Genomic DNA, 17,757 nt, shown 5'->3' on the forward strand with positions numbered 1-17,757 from the left:
AAGATTTTATTTATTTATTTGAGAGAGAGAGTGAGTGAGAGAGAGAGAGAGCACAAGCCGGGGAGAGAGGCAGGGGAGAGCAAGACGGACCAAGAAGCAGACTCCCCGCTGAGCAGGGAGCCTGACATGGGGCTCAATCCCAGGACCCTGGGATCATGACCTGAGTTGAAGGCAGACACTTAACTGACTGAGCCACCCAGGTTCCCCTGAGAGAAATCTTTTGAGAAAAGAAACATCACAGACCAATAACCTTCATAAACATAGATACAAAATAATGTTTTAAAATTGTCACATTTTATGCAGAAACACATAAAAATTTATTACAACATGACCAACTGTAATTCATTCAAAGAATGAAAGGACTGTTTAACATATAAAAATCAATCAATGTAATCTACCAATTTAATAGAATAAAAGAGAAAAAGCAAATTATTACTTCAATGGATGCAGAAAAAGCATTTGATAAAATTTAACACCTATTCATGATTTTGCAACAACAAAAAATCTCTGCAAACTAAAATAGAAAAAAAAACTTCCTTAGTCTGATAAAAGGCATTTTTTAAAAACCTACTGCTAATATCAAACTTAATGGTGAACTATTAAAATCTTAACATTTAAGATCAGGAGCAAGACGAGTATGTCTACTCTCACTTTTATTCGAAACTGTTTTGGAAGTCCAAGAAGTGTAATAAGGTGACAAAAGACACAGGAAGTACAAACGTTGGAAAGAAAAAGCAAAACTGTTTTATTTACAGATGACTTGATTATATAGAAAACCCCATGGAATCTAAAAAACTGCTATAGCCAATAACATAAATTTATCAAAATCTAAGGCCAATATACAAAATCAATTCTATATATACCAACAGCAAAAACAGATATGAAAAATTTTTAATCTCATTCATAATAGTATCAAAATTAGAAAATGCTTAGCAACATATTTCACAAAAGACAAGCAAAACCTCTAAAAGCTACAAAACAGGGACGCCTGGGTGGCTCAGTTGGTTTGGCGTCTGCCCGCAGTTCAGGTCATGATCCCAGGGTCTTGGGATCAAGTCCCACATTGGGCTCCTTGCTCAGTCTCCCTCTGTCTGCCACAGTCCCTGCTTGTGCTCTCTCTCTCTCTCTCTGACAAATAAATAAAATTTAAAAAAATAAATAAAAGCTACAAAACATTGCTGAGAGAAATTTGAAAAGATCTCAATAAATGGAGAAATATATTATGTTCATGGATTGGAAGACTGAATATTGCTGAGTCAATTTTCCCCAAAATTCTACTCAATTCAAAATTCTATAAATTCAGTGCAATTCAAAATTCTACAAATTTGGTGTAAATCACATTTACAATCCCAGACATTTTTTTTTGGTAGAAGTTAGCGAGTTGATTCTAAAATTTATATAGAAATGCAAAATACCTAGAGTAGCCAAAATAGTCTCGAGGAAAAAAGCTGAAGGTCTGAATAATCTGAATTCAAGACCTACATATAGTTACAACAATTAAGAGAGTACGGGTATTGGTGTAAAGATAGATAAAGGAATAGACTAGAGTCCAGAAATAGACCGATATATATATGGACAAAAGAGTATATGCCATATGATTCCATTTATATAAAGTTTAAGAACAGGCAAAAACTAATCTGTGGTGATAGAAATTAGAGGAATGGTTGCCTATGTGGGGGTGGAGAGTGGGGTAGAGGTGGATTGGGATGGAGCAAGAGGGAATTTTCTGTCTCAACTGGGGTAGCGATTACATGAATGTGTATAAATTTATTAAAACTCCTTGAATTAGACATTTAAGATCTGTGCATTTCACTGTATTCAAACTTCCCGGAATAAATAAAAGCTATAATTGGAGCTAAGCGTGACATATGGAAAGGCACAGAAGTGTGACATGGCACAGTGCCTTTAGGTGGAGGAGCTGGAAGAGAGAGAAGGCTGGAAAAGGAAGTAGGGGCCAAATTGGAAAGGGCTTTGGGATTAAGAAGTTTGAAGTTCATCCTGAAAGTAGGGGAAGCTGCTGAGGCATTTTTTGTTGGCAAGATCAAACTAAGAGCAGAGTAGGGGGTGGGTGTGAAGGGACTCATCCAGGGTCAGGGAAGTTGGGCTCTAAAGTGGCACCAAACAAGAAAGAGTGAGGGTCCCAGCCAGGATGGAGAGAGAGGACTGTAGGGAAACAGAAATCTTTAAGTGGTAGTAAAGAAGTAGAATCTACAAGTTTAATGCAGGTATGGATTCCGGGATGGGTGAGAGGGGGATGACAAGATTGACGGAGGAAATCTGAGTCCCATTTTCCCATTAGCCTCTCATTAGCTTTGGAGAGTTGGTGGCACACATGGTACTAGGGTCGGAGTTCTGAGTTCTGCATGGAGCACTGGGTGTTATGAACAAACAATGAATCATGGAACACTGCATCAAAAACTAATGATGTAATGTATGGTGATTAACATAACAATAAAAAAATTAAAAAAAAACTAGATGACAATTGGGTTTCTCAGGTTATCTATAATGTCAGATAAAAGGAAGGACTTGTTGCTGTGGGAGGCAGGATCCAACCAGGCACCGATATCTGCCTTTGGTCACCTGTGTAAGGGTGTTAGCTCCAAGGTTACACCAGGTGATTTTCATTTTCTGATCTCACAACGGTCAGTGCTTTGGAGGCAGAAGGTGGGGAAATTGTTGAAGAGAAGTCAGAATTGGGAAGGGATCAGGAGAATTGTTCTTCCTCAACTGACACGTTCCTATGGAGTTGAACCTCAGGATTTAAGAGATAATAAAAACCTATCTGTTACGGTCTGAATTATGTCCCTCCCAAAATTCGTATGTTGAAGTCCTAACTACCTCAGTCCTAGTAGCTCAGAATGTGACTGTATTCGGAGACAGAGCCTTGAAAGAGGGGATTACATTCAAAGAGGTGATAAGTTAAAAATGAGGGGGGCCCTAATCCAATCTGACTGGTGTCCTTTCAAGAGGAGATTCTTCTGCATATACACACAGCAAAGGCCAGGGGAGGACACAACTAGATGACCATCTGCAAGCCAAGGAGAGAGGCTCCAGAAGAAACCAAACCTGCCAACACCTTGATGTTGGACTTCCAGCCTCCAGAACTGTGAGAAAATAAATTTCTGTTGTTTAAGCCACCCGGTCTGTGGTACTTTGTTATGACAGGCCTAGCTAACTAATCATCCATCCGTCCATCTGTTTCTTTGTTCAACCCTATCATGTGCTAAGCTCGAGAGAGACATAAATACACTAAACAAGAAACATCACCTTAGCTCCTAAAGAGAAAAATGGGCAAAGAACAATTATAGCTATATGGGGATAAGTGTCCAGACAGCTTTATGTTCAGTTTAGGGCACTAGATAAGGTGTCCTGTAGAAGTGTCATTTACCTTGCAGGCTAAAGGACTTGCAGAAATTCCCCAATCTAGAAGAGGGTTTCTGAACCTGGCACTATGGACATTTTAGGCCAGATAATCATTTGTTGTGAGGCCTTGCCTTGTGCATTATAGGACATTTAGTAGTATTCCTGGCCTCTATCCCTTAGATGCCATTCATACCCCCACCCCAAGTTGTGACAACCCGAAATCTCTCCAGACATTGCCAAATGTCTCTTGTGGGGCAAAAATGGTCTAGAGGGTGGGTATGAGCTTCTAAGCCAAGGACACAGCATGGAATCAGGAAAAAGATAGGATGGCCGTTAAGGAGCCTGCAACCTTCTCATTTTACAAAAGAGAAATTAAGACTCAGAAAGGCTCAGTTCCTCATGCGAGACCGTGAACTGGTCAGTGTAACCAGAAACAGCAGTGGCTGTAGTAGGGGTAAATGCAAATCCAGAAGAAATCTTTAATATGAGGCTTATCTCTCTCTCCCTCTCTCTCTCTGTGTGTGTGTGTGTGTGTGTGTGTGTGTGAGTGTATGTGTGTGTATGCATGTTTTTAAAGAAATATATCAAGCTCTTACCTATTGCAACATTTGAGACTATGGGGCTCCAACATGTTAAAGGTTTATTTTCTAGTGCCTGGCGTAATGACTGGATGAGTAAGTAGTAAACTAGGACTAGCTACTGGACTAAACCTGAAACAATAGCAAATATGATGCTATTTACATTTTTCAAAGGAGTAGTCTAAAATTTATGTCTTGGTGACTAATAAGCAGCCAGTAACTGTGGATGAGAGTGTTTTTGGTAAGGGCAGATGGAAAACACAAGAAATGTTAGCTAGCACTGACATTTCTTCCTGTAACAGGAAACAGCCCACAGAGCTGGGCCTGGCTAGTGGGACAGTCCACTGTGGCAAGAGGTGCTCTTAAGAAAGCATCTGAATAATGGTCAGTGTAAACACTACAGCTCACTAGCAAAATTGTTTGCTTAAAATTATACCTAAACATAAGCAACAGTTAATGATCCAACAAAGGTGACCTGTTCTTTGTTTACAATTTATGGCAAATTTTGCCTCACGCTAGTGGGTACTTGGCATTTCTTACTAAAGCACAGAGCTTCGTGCGGCATTTACAAGGACAGCATGAAGAGTCCTCTCGCATTGCCATGGAGGGTAAAGGCAGGACATACGCCAGCTTCAGAATCAGGGTTCCTTTTTGGGACCTAACTGAAAAATATCTCCTCTAAGAAGCCTTGGGTGGCCACGTTGGACCTTGTGCTGTTTTCACATCCTCCTCAGTCCTTACGTAGCCCATCTGGCCTAACTAAGGTGAACTCAACAAATGCTGACAAGAATGAGGCTTTCTGGTGTGTTTCCCAGTCCCCGAAGAGGACTCTTCTTTCCTTTGTATTCTGTCTCCACCCTGCCATCCCCTTCCTCCTGTCAGTGTCCCACTCAGCATCCGATAACCTAGAATGCCCATCAGGAGTGTCATTTGCTGTGCAGGGGTGGATGGCTCACAGGTGTGGTTGGGGCAGCAAGGGACTGCCTCCTGGCCCTGTTGGAAGCATGTTCCTCACTCCTTCCAGCAGTCCCTGAGTTCTCTTCAGGGAAGCTCTGAAGGTTCCACATAGCACAGTCTGAAAATCCCTGCTCCAGTCCAATGGCGAGGCTACAGATAAGAAAACAGAATCCCAAAGGGCCTGAGTGACCTGCCAGGCCACAGATCTCTAATTTAGCATTACCTGAAGCAGAATCTGCATTTCTTCCTCACCTCGACCAGGGGGCTTTGAACCAGCCCTCCCAGAGGTTGAAGTCTTTCCTGCTGTAGGCCCCTGGGGATGACTGCTGGTTGGACACAGATGGCAAGGGTCAAATATCCCCGACATCCCATAGGAATAGTAAAAGATGTTGGTTGACTGACTGGAGACTTAAATAATATTAATGAAATAAATCAGTTCAACATGGTCACGACTCCTTTTAGTCCTTAGGGCACCAAACGTTATCTATGAGTGTTTATCTATCAAAATCATTTGGTTTTTCAGGTTGAAACGATAAAGGCCAGTTATTGAGCCACACACTATATTTCACTCATCCAGCGGCCTTCTCTGTGCAGATCAGACCTGCCCAAAGACTGCTCTTACCACACTCCACACTGGTATACTGTTAATAGGGACAATAAAAGCTATAATCTCTATGTGGACATCTTTTGTTTTGAAGGAGATCAGATTATGCCATTCCAAAATATGCCACCATAGGAAAGGAAAAAAAAATTGATTTCTTCCACCTTCCTTAGGTTCACTGGCTGGGAGCCTACAAATTAGATTAATAAAAGACAGATTAACAGAAAAGCACACAAATTATGTAAGTTTTGTGTGAGGAAATGAGATCAAAAGAAGTGGCTTACTAGGTTTGATGTAGTGTGGAGAGTCATAGGAAAATATGATAGGACAGAATGGTATGAACTAAGGTAGTAAACTGGGGGAAACTTAGCAAGGCCTGTTGGTTCAGATTACTCTCAGTGTCCCTCTATCTTTGGAGATAAGGACACTCCTTTCCTCCAGTTTTAAGGAGGACACCTCTCACACGAGGGACTTAAGACCTGATTCAGGGGAGATGGAGGAAGTCAGACAGTCCTTCCTGCACCTGCCATCGCTCAAACTCCTCCAGCTTAAAATAATCAATATGCCAAGGTTTCATATTTTGGGTTAGTGTATTCTGAACCCTGCTACCCGTTTGGCATAAGGATTATTTTGAACTGAAAATATCTGAGAATCAACAGATACATAAAGAAGCCTCCCCAGGTATTTCCTTATCTGACTAAAGGCAGAAAGTACTGAGAAATATGTGCTGCCATAAACCCCTCATCCCCGAGATGGACTTGTACAAACAAACCTGACTGGGATAGCCCTGATGTCTCATTAGTTTCCTCCATGTATTTATCTTCCCACAGTTTGCCACTGTTGGAAGCCTGAAACTTTTTCCCTTGTCATGTCACATCTCCATAATTTCTCATTCTTTGTTTAAAATGGTATAGAAGCTCTCAGGCCTATCTACTTCTTTGAGTCCTCACTTCTTTTCCAGAAAAACCATGATGTCCCATAAAAATTAACACCAAATAAAATTTGTATGCCTTTCTTTCTGTTAATATAATATGCAAAGCCCCAGGTGATAAACCTAAAAGGGCAGAGAAAATTTTCCTCCCCACAGTTTGTGTTACCTCACTACTTCTTTTGTTCACTAAGGTTCACTGTTCATCTTTGTTCACTGATTGTTAATTTTTCTCTATCAATCTATCCATTTATTTACCCATCCATCCATTCATCTATGTATTCATGATCCATCCATCCAGATAGCTCTTTATTTATTTTATTGAATCTTTTGAGAGTTACTTGTAGATATCATGATACTACATATCTAAATATTTCAGCAAGAATCTCCAAAAACAAAGGCTTTTATCTATACAAACATAATTATCACACTTAGAAATTTAACATTGAACTGATACTATTGTTTAATTCCTTGCTACCCACAGTGTGGTCCCAGGGCCAGCAGCATCTGACCTTACCTCTAGGAACTCTCAGATGGTGTATGTAGGAGTTGGAGGGGGTGTGGAATCTGGTTTTTTTTTTTCTTAAATTTTTTATTTTTATTGTTAATATAATCAAATAATTTCATAAATATGCTTTGTTTTGATATACTATTTTCTTTAAACCATTCACACAGAGCTGTGATGTAGACCAGTTATTCCCACATTTTCCCACCCTACACCCTATGCATTGGGAGGTACCAATCTTGCCTCTATTTTCTGTCCTGGAATCCAGTGCCTACCTCAGGTGCTCAATAAACAGTTCCTGAAATACTGCACTTGGGAAGAGGCCTATTTTTTCATAGTGTGAAATGATAAGACAAAGACTTCCACTAAAATGCACCACAAAAACACTGAATTTTATAGAATTTGTTTTGCTCTACCTGGAATCCTGTAGATTCCAAGTTTATTTTTGTTTTTTGTTTTTTTTTAATTTTTAAAAATTTTTTATTTGAGTATTGACACGTTACATTAGTTTCAGGCATACAACATAGTTATTTAACAAGCTTATACATTATGCTATGTTCACCACAAGTATAGCTATCATTTGTCACCATACAATGTTTTTACAATACCACTGACTCTATTCTTTATGCTATGCCTTTTATTACCATCTTATTCACTCCATAACTGGAAGCCTATATCTCCCACTCCCCTTCACCCATTTTGCCCAACGTTCCACCCTCTCCCCTCTGGCAACCATATTTTTTCTCTGTGTTTATGGGTCTGATCCTATTTTTTGTTTATTCATTTGTTTCGTTGTTGTTGCTTTTGTTTGTTTCAAAAAATGAGTGAAGTCATAGAGTATTTGTCTTTCTCAGTCTGACTTATTTCACTTAGCATAATACCCTCTAGGTCTTTCCATGTTGTCTCAAATGGCATGATCTCATTTTTAATGGTTGTGTAATATTCCATTGCATAATATTCCATTGCATATATATATATATATATCACATCTTCTTTATCCATTCATCTATCAATGGACACAGTTTGCTTCCATATGTTGGTTACTGTAAATAATGCTGCAAGAAACACAGGGGTGCACATATGTTTTCAAATTAGATTTTTTGTGTTCTTTGGGTAAATACCCAATAGTGGAATTATTAGATCATATGGTATTTCTATTTTTAAGCTTTTGAGGAACCTCCCTACTGTTTTCCACAGTGGCTACACCAATTTACATTCTTGCCAATAGTGTATGAGTATTCCTCTTTCTCTATATCCTTGTCAACACATGTTATTTCTTGTCTTTTTTTAATTTTAGCCATTCTAAAAGGTGTAAGGTGATATCTCCTTGTGGTTTTGATTTGCATTTTCCTGATGATTAGTGATGTTAAGCATCTTTTCATGTCCCTGTTGGCCATCTGTATGTCTTCTTTGGAAAAAAAATCTATTCAGATCCTCTGCCCATTTTTCAATCAGATTTTTTTTTGGTGTTGAGTTATATAAGTTCTTTATATATTTTGGATATTAACCTGTTATTGGACATACCATTTGTAAATATCTTCTCCCATTGAGTAGGCTATCCTTTTGTTTTGTTGATGGTTTCCTTTGCAACAGCTTTTTATTTTGGAGTAGCTCCAATAGTTTATTTTTGCTTTTGTTTCCCTTGCAAAGGAGATGGCAATCCAGCAATGTGCGTTTTAACAAACCCTCCAAGTGATTCTGATGCATGCTAAAGTTTGAGAGCCACAGTTCTAGATTAAAAGATAAAAAGAGATCTGACAACTAAATGCACTGTGATATTTGTTAGATTCAAATTTGGAGTGGGGTGAGTTGGGGAACAGCCAAAAGGGATACGACTGGGTCAGTTGGGGGAGATTTGAATATGAATTTTACATTAGATCAGGGCTTCTCAGAATTGAATGTGCACACAAATCACCTGGGGATCTTATTAAAATCCAAATTCTGATTTTGACTCTGGGGTGGGCCCCGAGATTCTACATTTCCAATAAACTCCTAGGTGATGCTAATGCTGCTGGCATATTTTAAAAGCTAATCTAGAATAATTCCCCAATCTTTTGTTTTTCATTACACTGACATTTTTGAAAATTCTAAGCTAGCTGTTTTGCAAAATATCTCACAATTTGGATGTACCTGATTATTTCCACATAACTAGATTAAATCCTTTTGGCAGGAATATAATATAGGGGATCCTGTGCCCTCAGGATAGCACAACAGGACACATATGATTTTATTACTCTTTAACGCACTTGTGGCTTCAACTTTCAGCTTTTCCTCCTCCACCCATCCCATAGCCTTCTGAGCAGGGGTGGTGTCAAAATCAGGCCCCGGAGACCTTCACCTGCACTCACACTCTTCTTGGTACTGTTGACAGGAGCAATAGTGAAGACCTAACTGGAAAGATGAATGCCCCTGAGACAGTTGCCATTGATCTGTCTCCCTAACTCAAACCCTAATGATACAAAACAATATAGCTGTTTGTGAAAGTCCTCCTGTACCAAAGATGAATCACTGGTTTGCCTCAGAAATGAAAGGGAGACTGATTCAGACAAGCTCTGTTGCCAAAAATACCTTATGGAGGATGTTACACCAAAAAACAGAAAGTAAGCAGAAGCCAACCGAGAAACACTGAAGGTGTTATGACAGACCTACAGAAATCCTTTTGAAGATATAGGTAGCAAGATTTGAACCTTCTCTGGAAACTGGCAACCAGTCCAGTGAGCATCCTTATGTTACTTTCAAAGAGAATCTCAAAATAGAACAAGAGACACATATTTCACAGAGAAAATCTATGAAATGAATTGAAGACAAAAATTAAGAATACATAATTTTTGTGATGAATAAGGCATTAGTTAAAATTGAATAATAAAAAAATTAATAATAATTTAAAGGCAAAAAAAACAGAGGGAGAGTAGTACTTGAGAATAGTCAAGACAGTCATAAAAATCCTAGTCAGTTGGGAGTTTCAGCCCTCAAGTTCTTTCCTTGGAACACAATTGTTGTTGAGAAAGACAACATAAGAGCTATAAAATAAACCTGCCTGCTTAAGTTGACCAGCCTGCCAGGCACACTAGATTTCCACTGAAGGCAGGAGTGTGGGTCCAGTATATGTCCTTGATCTCTGTGATGAGAGGCAGCTAGTTCCAAAAAGCCTGCCAAACCCAGATGGCTGGGGTAGTCACTTTTCCCCAAAGCTGGGGACACTGTGAATCCCACTTCCACAGTCTGAGACTCTAAACATGGTGAAGTTTCCAGACACAGTTGTAGCTGAGACATTTAGTCATTTTACCCCAGAAGCTGAAAGCATGATGAAAGAAGAGTTTTTACCTATGACCTCCAACCTTATCTTTTAGGTCTGATGTGTTGTTATTAATTAAGGACAATAATAGGCAAAAAGGTTTAAATGCAAGTAAAGGGGAAGGGGTGTAGTGAGCTCCACTAAATTTAAGAAACTTCTATAAAAGTTGTCAAGGAACCAGAGCCAGCTGACCTCCCCTCTCCAGTTCCATCTCTTCCATACTCTTCGGGCACTCTGCCCCTCAGTTGTTCTGAACCATCTGGGTGCCTCAAGCTTGCCACACATTCTTGCCTCCAGGCCTTCTTCCCTGCCTTTCCCACCTTTAGCTGGCTGACGTCAGATTAGACAATCTCTTCCCCGGGAAGCCTCCTTAACACCCACCCTCTCCAGGGCTGTCCCCACGGAACTCCGTGCTTTTGGTCATACGTGTGCCTGTCCCTTCCTCTAGACTATAAGCTAGTCTTGAAGGCAGAAGCCCTATTTTGTTCTATTTTGAAGTTTTAGTATCCAGTGCCTGGCACATGATATTAATCATGATGGAAATATATTTATTACATGCCAGGCATTACTCCAAGTACGTTAGATTAATTAATTCATTTAATGTGCACAATATTATGAGGTAGATACTGTTATTATCCCCAATTTACAGAAAAAGGAGTCACAGAGTATTTAAGTGATTTGTCCATGGTCTCATACCTGGTAAATGGTAGAGCTATGATTTGGACCCAGCCAATTTGGTTCTATGGACTATGCTTTTAAACTCTAAAGTATGTTGTTCTTAACAAATACTAGATGGAAGAATGGGTAAATGGACATGATATATGTAAGGATGGATAGATGGATGGATGAAAGGATGGATGGGTAGATGGGTGGAGTGTGCAGATCTCTAGCCAGTTAAAGAAAGCTAGGGCATGAGAGAAATGTGCCCACTGTAGACCTCTTCTAAGGAAGACCCAATTAAGTACAAACATTTAGGCACAAACTACTTCATACTAAAGCAGGAATCTATATGTTGGAGAACACACAAATACACAGAAGTAGACATTGAGGAACCCATGAAAATAGCATGGGTTTTGGAATCAGGGGACTAGATTTGAAGCATAATCCTGTCGATCTGAGACCACTTACTTTGTCTGTTAACACTCACCTCATCAGTGGAGGATATATGAGTATTCAACAGAGTGCTTGGAACATGTGAACCTTCTGATTAATTTTAGTTCCTCCCCTGCTCAAGAAAATTACATCACCTGGATCTGATTTACCATAAGCAGGAAAATGCTGAGAAAAGGATTGGAGTGGCTGACTCACTGGAGGACAGGAAGGAAAGACTTGTCTGGATCCCCTGCTCTCTTCCTGGAACTGGGCTTTTGGCTTTGAAAAGAGAGGTGAACTCACAACTTAGGTCTGCCAATTCTGCAAATTCTAGAATTATTAGATAACTTTTACTTCAGCTTGGAAAAATATGCCAGTGTATACAAATGTGATATCCCTGGGGAAAGAGTGCTTGATATATATATTTTAATAGCTTTTTTCATATAATAAAAGTAATTAAAGCTCATTGCAAAAAAATTAAGGAACTACAGAGAAGTGTAAAAAAGAAATGAAAGATTGGTCCATGTTTCTCATCTTGGAGGATCTTCCTTAATTTCTTAGTATGCATATAAGTATGTATACTTTCTTAAAAACAGAAATAGGATGAGCCTGTATATAGCATTCTGTTATTTTTACTTGATGAAATATTGTGGATAGCTTTCTTAACATAGGAATACATAATCAACTGCACAGCAATCCACTGAAAGGCTATAGCATAAATTATTTAACAATACTATAAATGAGGCTCATGTGAGACCATTATTATAAAGAACACTCCAATGAAAATCTATATACATATCTTTGAGCTCCTTTTTCTATTATTGCCTTTGCTTAAATTCCCAGATGGGAATTGTCAGGTTAAAGATAAACATTTTTATTTTGATACATACTGTCAAACTCCTCTAGAAAGGTGGTGTTTCATCAACAGTACAGGAAAGTTACCCACACTTTCTCTAACATTGGATATAGCCGTTGTTTTTAAACAGAATAAAAAAAGAATGACTTCTCATTTTAGCTTACATATATATTTTTTTTCCTGAGGTAATCCTCAAACTTCATTTAATGTAAATATAATGGACTTAAAAATATCAAGATTTTGTTTTATATATTTGGGTGCTCCCAAGTTTGGGGCATAAATATTTTACAATTGTTAGATCCTCTTGTTGGATAGACCAATTTATTATGATATAATGCCTTTCTTCATCTCTTGTTACAGTCTTTGGTTTAAAATCTAGTTTGCCTGATATAAGTATGGCTACTCTGGCTTTCTTTGGATGTCTATTTGTATGATAAATATTTCTCCATCTCATTTTCAATCTGCAGGTGTCTTTAGGTCTAAAATGAGTCTCTTGTAGGGAGCATATAGATGGGTCTTGTTTTTTATTATCCATTCTGATGCCCTATGTCTTTTAATTGGAGCATTTAGTCCATTTACATACAGAGTAATTATCGATAGATATGTATTTAGTACCATTTTATTACTTATTTTGTCATTGTTTCTGGAGATTTTCTCTGTTCCTTTCTAGTCTTTGTGGCTTTTGGTCTTTCCTTCCCACTCAAAGAGTCCCCTTTAATATTTCTTGCAGGGCTGGTCTAGTGGCCATGAGAATCTTTAGTTTTTGTTTGTCTGGGAAATTCTTAATCTCTCCTTCTATGCTGAAAGACAGCCTTGCTGGTCAGTGTATTCCTGGCTGATTTTCCCCATTCAGTGTGTTGAATATATGATGCCACTCCCTTCTGGTTTGCCAAGTTTCTGGAGAGATATGCTGTTAGTCTTACAGGTCTTCCCTTAAAACTTAGGGACTTCTTTTGTCTTCTGCTTTTAGGACTTTTTCTTTATCAGTATATTTTGCAAATTTAACTATACTATGTCTTGGTGTTGGCCTGCCTTTGTTGATTTTGATGGGAGTTCTCTGTACCTTCTGTATTTGAATGTCTGTTTCCTTTCCCCAGATTAGGGAAGTTTTCCGCTATAATTTCCTCAAATAAACCTTCTGCCCCCTTTTCTTCCTCTTCTTTTTCTGGGACATATAAAGATATTCAACATCACTTATCATCAGGGAAATAAAAATCAAAACTACAATGAAATAGCACCTCACACCAGTCAGGATGGCTAAAGTTAACAATACAGGAAACAACAGATGTTGGCGAGGATGTGGAGAAAGGGGAATCCTCTTACACTGTTGGTGGGAATGCAAGCTGGTGCAACCACTCTGGAAAACAGTATGGAGGTTCCTCAAAAAATTAAAAATAGAATTACCTTATGATCCAGCAAATGCACTACTAAGTATTTACCCAAAGGATACAAAAATACTGATTTGAAGGAATACACGTACCCTGATGTTTATAGGAGCATTATCAATCATAGCCAAATTATGGAAAGAGCCCAAATATCCATTGAATGATGAATGGATTAAGAAGATGTGGTATATGTATATAATGGAATATTACTCAGCCATAAAAAGAGTGAAATTTTGTCATCTGCAATGACATGGAGCTAGAGAGTATTATGCTAAGTGAAGTAAGTCAGTCAGAGAAAGACAAATACCACATGATTTCACTCATATGTGGAATTTAAGAAACCAAACAGATGAACATAGTGGAAGAAAAAAAGAGAGACAAACCAGAAGACAGGCATATAGAATTTGCCCCAGGACCTCCCCTTCTGGGTCAATTCATACGGGCTCAGAACTTTCCATATCCCCAGCTTTGGCAGTGGCTATATGCTCAAAAATCCAGAGGTTTGGGTTGTTCTCTCCTAATTCCTCTTGATCTTTCCACATTTTCTCTAGAGTCTCATGCACACAGCCTTTGCTAAGAAGGGCAATTTGTGCACAACTTGATCAAGGAAACCTTGTATGTCTTTGAATTCACAATGCCCACCCATCTCTATTATGAGATGGCCAAACTTCACAGGAGTCACTTGTAGCCAAAAGCACTTTTGCCTCCACCAATGTGCTGTCTCATACCCTTGAAGGTGATGGGCTTGAAAGGGGCTGGTACTCTCCATAAGGCAAATATGTTCTTGGGGTCCATAGAGTGGTTCATCGTCAGGTGCATCATTTCAAAATGGTCCCAGTGGAGGTAACCACCACCAAGTGCCAAGATTGTAAAACTGCCTCTCCTTCAGCAGGAGGTCCCTATATGCCACTCACGTTTTTAGATTCTCTTCTCACTTTTGGCACAAAATGGTGCCCTTTCAACAAATCTAAGCTTGGGCTTTTCAGGAACGGAAACATCTTCAAAAGTTACCACTGGGAGCAGCATCTGTAGTCCAACAGTGGGGGGTGGGGCTGCCCAAGAATCTGAGAGTGTTGCTCACAGGAGTGGCCGCCTGGCTGAAGCCAGCAGCTGCCACATGGTCACCTGCGTCTGGCAGCCCTGGGCTCCCCAAAGAGACTCTTAACTTACATATTTTTAATTGCTAGTGAATCACACACATTTAAATGTTTATTGACCATTTGGAATTTTCTTCTGTGAATTTCTAGTTCATGTCCTTATCGTATTTTCTTATCAGTTTGTAAGCGCATGTATCTTTGCATGTCTCATGCCTAGTATAGAACTTAGCACATAGTAGTTATTCAACCGTTATTTGCAGTTGTTTGGCTGCAAAAATATGTTTATCCCCACAGGACACAGGGCCAGGAGTTCTAAGTTTGAATCCTGATTGCCAAGAATTTACATCTAACTTTGGGAAAATCAAATTTTTGGAATCAGAAAATGCTGACCACAGTCAGACCCCCAGTAGCCCTGACACTCTACATCCTAAAGTCTGAGACTTGAGAGAGAATACTCTCTCAAGAGAGTATATATATATATATATATATATATATACTTTTTAAATATACTTATATAAAATATACTTATATTTTAAGTATAAGTATAAGCATACTTATACTTATAAGTATACTTTTAAGTATAAGTAAAAAAAAATATACTTAAATATACTTATATAAAAATTTTCTAAAGAATAGACCAGGAAGAAGAGCAGGGGCCATTTACCTGGTATCATTGAGAGGTACCACAAGGTTGGTCTGTACCCAAACCTTGGTCTGCCAGAAGCCCAACAGCCATCATCCCTAAAACAATCATCATACCTTAACAAGTCTTAATCAAGACCAACTATGTTTTCTATGGGGTTCTTAAGAAAATAGAAAGACATTTCCTATCAAAATTTCATTTGATTCATATTTTAAGAAGCCTTGGTCAACCCAGACCATGCAGAAAAAATCCCAAAGGAACATCTATAATGCTTCCTTATAATATATATTAATTAATGTATATAATATATATAACAGGGGCGCCTGGGTGGCTCAGTTGTTAAGCGTCTATCTTGACTCAGGTCATGGTCCCAGGGTCCTGGGATCGAGCCCCACATCGGGCTCCCTGCTCAGCGGGAAGCCTGCTTCTCCCTCTCCCACTCCCCCTGTTTGTAGTCCCTTTCTCACTGTCTTTCTCTCTATGTCAAATAAATAAATAAAAATATTTAAAAATATATATATATAAATTTGTAATTCATATTATGTTTACTTTTAATGTTTGTAAGAACATACATTTGTATTTTCTCTCTTATTTTAATGATCAGAATATTTTTATGATATTAAAGAGTTTTCTAATAATAGAACCCAACCTTGTAACATTGTGCCTTTAGGAAAGAGAGCCTCATGTATCTGTTGCACAGGATGTCATCGGGAATCATTTGAACCATCATTCAAGAGATAGGAGGCCCACCAGGAAAAAATCCCGCGGCATTTTATTGTCTACCTTGATATACTGCCAAATTTTCACAAGAATTATATTCATTCCTTATATTAACTTGTGAGAAAGAGCAAAACAAAAACAAACAATTTTTCAGTTCTATCGGACCATTAATTAGAAGATACACCATGTATTTTAGTAACAGCTTTTTGGGATATATGTAAAAAGAAACACTACCATATTAAATGTACACATTTAAAAATATTTCCAGATTTCAGAAAGGCAAGAAAGATACGTTTTTTGTTTGTTTGTTTGTTTGTTATTTCAGCATCAGGGAACCATGACGGCACTAGCCCTCTTTTATATGAGAAAAAAGAAGTGGAATTCCTTACCTAAAGATGTGAGTGAATATTTCCTTGGTTTGGTGCTTTTTGTATGGTAGGTTTGCTGGAGCAAAGGGAGTAAGGAAAGAGTTTAAAGTTTGAGGTTAGGTTAGCCACAGGGGAGGAGGGCCCAGCAGGAAAGGAGGGGTTGCTGAGGATTTGGGCCTTAAGCTAGTCAGACTCTGGCCAGGCTCTGATTTTGCCTTAAACCACCTTGTTTCTGACCATGGATTACTATTCCAAGCTTTCCAAGCTATAAGCACAATCTGGCTGGCCTTTTTATTTTCTTTCATCATTCCGTTCCCAGCACTCTGCCTCACCTTCAGACACGTCATTTCCCCTATTCCTACCAGATATACCCACCAGAATGTTTGTATTCTTTTTTATAAATTTATCTTATTATTTTTAGAGAGAGAGAGAGAGAGAGAGCAAGAGAGGTAGGGAGAGGGAGAGAGACTCAAGCAGACTCTGCAGGGAGCACGAGCCTGATGTGGGGCTCCATCTTATGACCCTGAGATCAGGACTGGAGCAGAAACCAAGACTCCACTGCTCAATGGACTGCACCACCCAGGTGCCGCAGAATGTTTGTATTCTACGAGAGATCAAAAAGACTCTTGACCCGTAGAAATAAATTTTCAATGGTACAACTGAGGGGTTATGATAAATAGTAGGAAAGACGTGTTTGGCTAGATGCTCAAATTTATATGTCTATATGTGCCCTTAGAGTTATAACTAAAGATATGCAAATTGTGACCTTGGTAGTTTCCTTAACAAATGCGCCAGCTTGTCCTTGCGTGGTGATTGGACGGCTTGTTTAATGGCACTGTAGCAACAGCAATGGCTGAAATACCATGTAACTCTGCTTCTCTCACAAGGCTTTGCAATGCCCATTTTAGCTTTGGAATCTTGCAGCCATTGGCCTCTGTTCTTAAACAGTCAAGGCAAGACAGGTAATCCAGAGCACGGTAGCTTACGACTTCAGGCTTGCTTCAGAGAGCTCTGCCTTCTCCTCTTGGGGGACCTCATGTTGCATTCTGAGCATCAGCCAGCACACAAGCATCTATGACACCTCCAGGGGCGTGGAGTCACCCATGATAAGGAAGAACTCAACAGAAACGTGATTTTCCCTGTTGTAAATTCTGCCCCGATCTACTGCCCAACTTCCCCTCCTCTCACCTCAGCGTTTCAAGAGAATAGACTCTCTGTCTGATAAAGTTTTTCTTTGCCCACATGAAAGCAGTATGGAGCAATTGCAAGCTTGCTAAAGAGCTGTTGTCTGTGGAGATAACCACAGCTTCGGTTTTTGGGCCGAAGGCACCCTATGGCTGCCTCTCTTCCTACCATCCGTTTGAGCAGG

General features: G+C 39.1%; 1 pseudogene; it reads right to left on the reverse strand.

Moving 5' to 3' along the window:
* Window positions 1-4,867: 4,867 nt before the first annotated feature.
* Window positions 4,868-14,679, reverse strand: LOC114208196 (large ribosomal subunit protein uL16m pseudogene; annotated as a pseudogene).
* Between the last annotated feature and the right edge of the window lie 3,078 nt (window positions 14,680-17,757).

This window comes from Eumetopias jubatus, unplaced genomic scaffold (genome assembly GCF_037043125.1).
Source record: "Eumetopias jubatus isolate StellerSeaLion01/CBP00866 unplaced genomic scaffold, mEumJub1_p1.0 scaffold_2, whole genome shotgun sequence".
Lineage (NCBI taxonomy): Eukaryota > Metazoa > Chordata > Mammalia > Carnivora > Otariidae > Eumetopias > Eumetopias jubatus.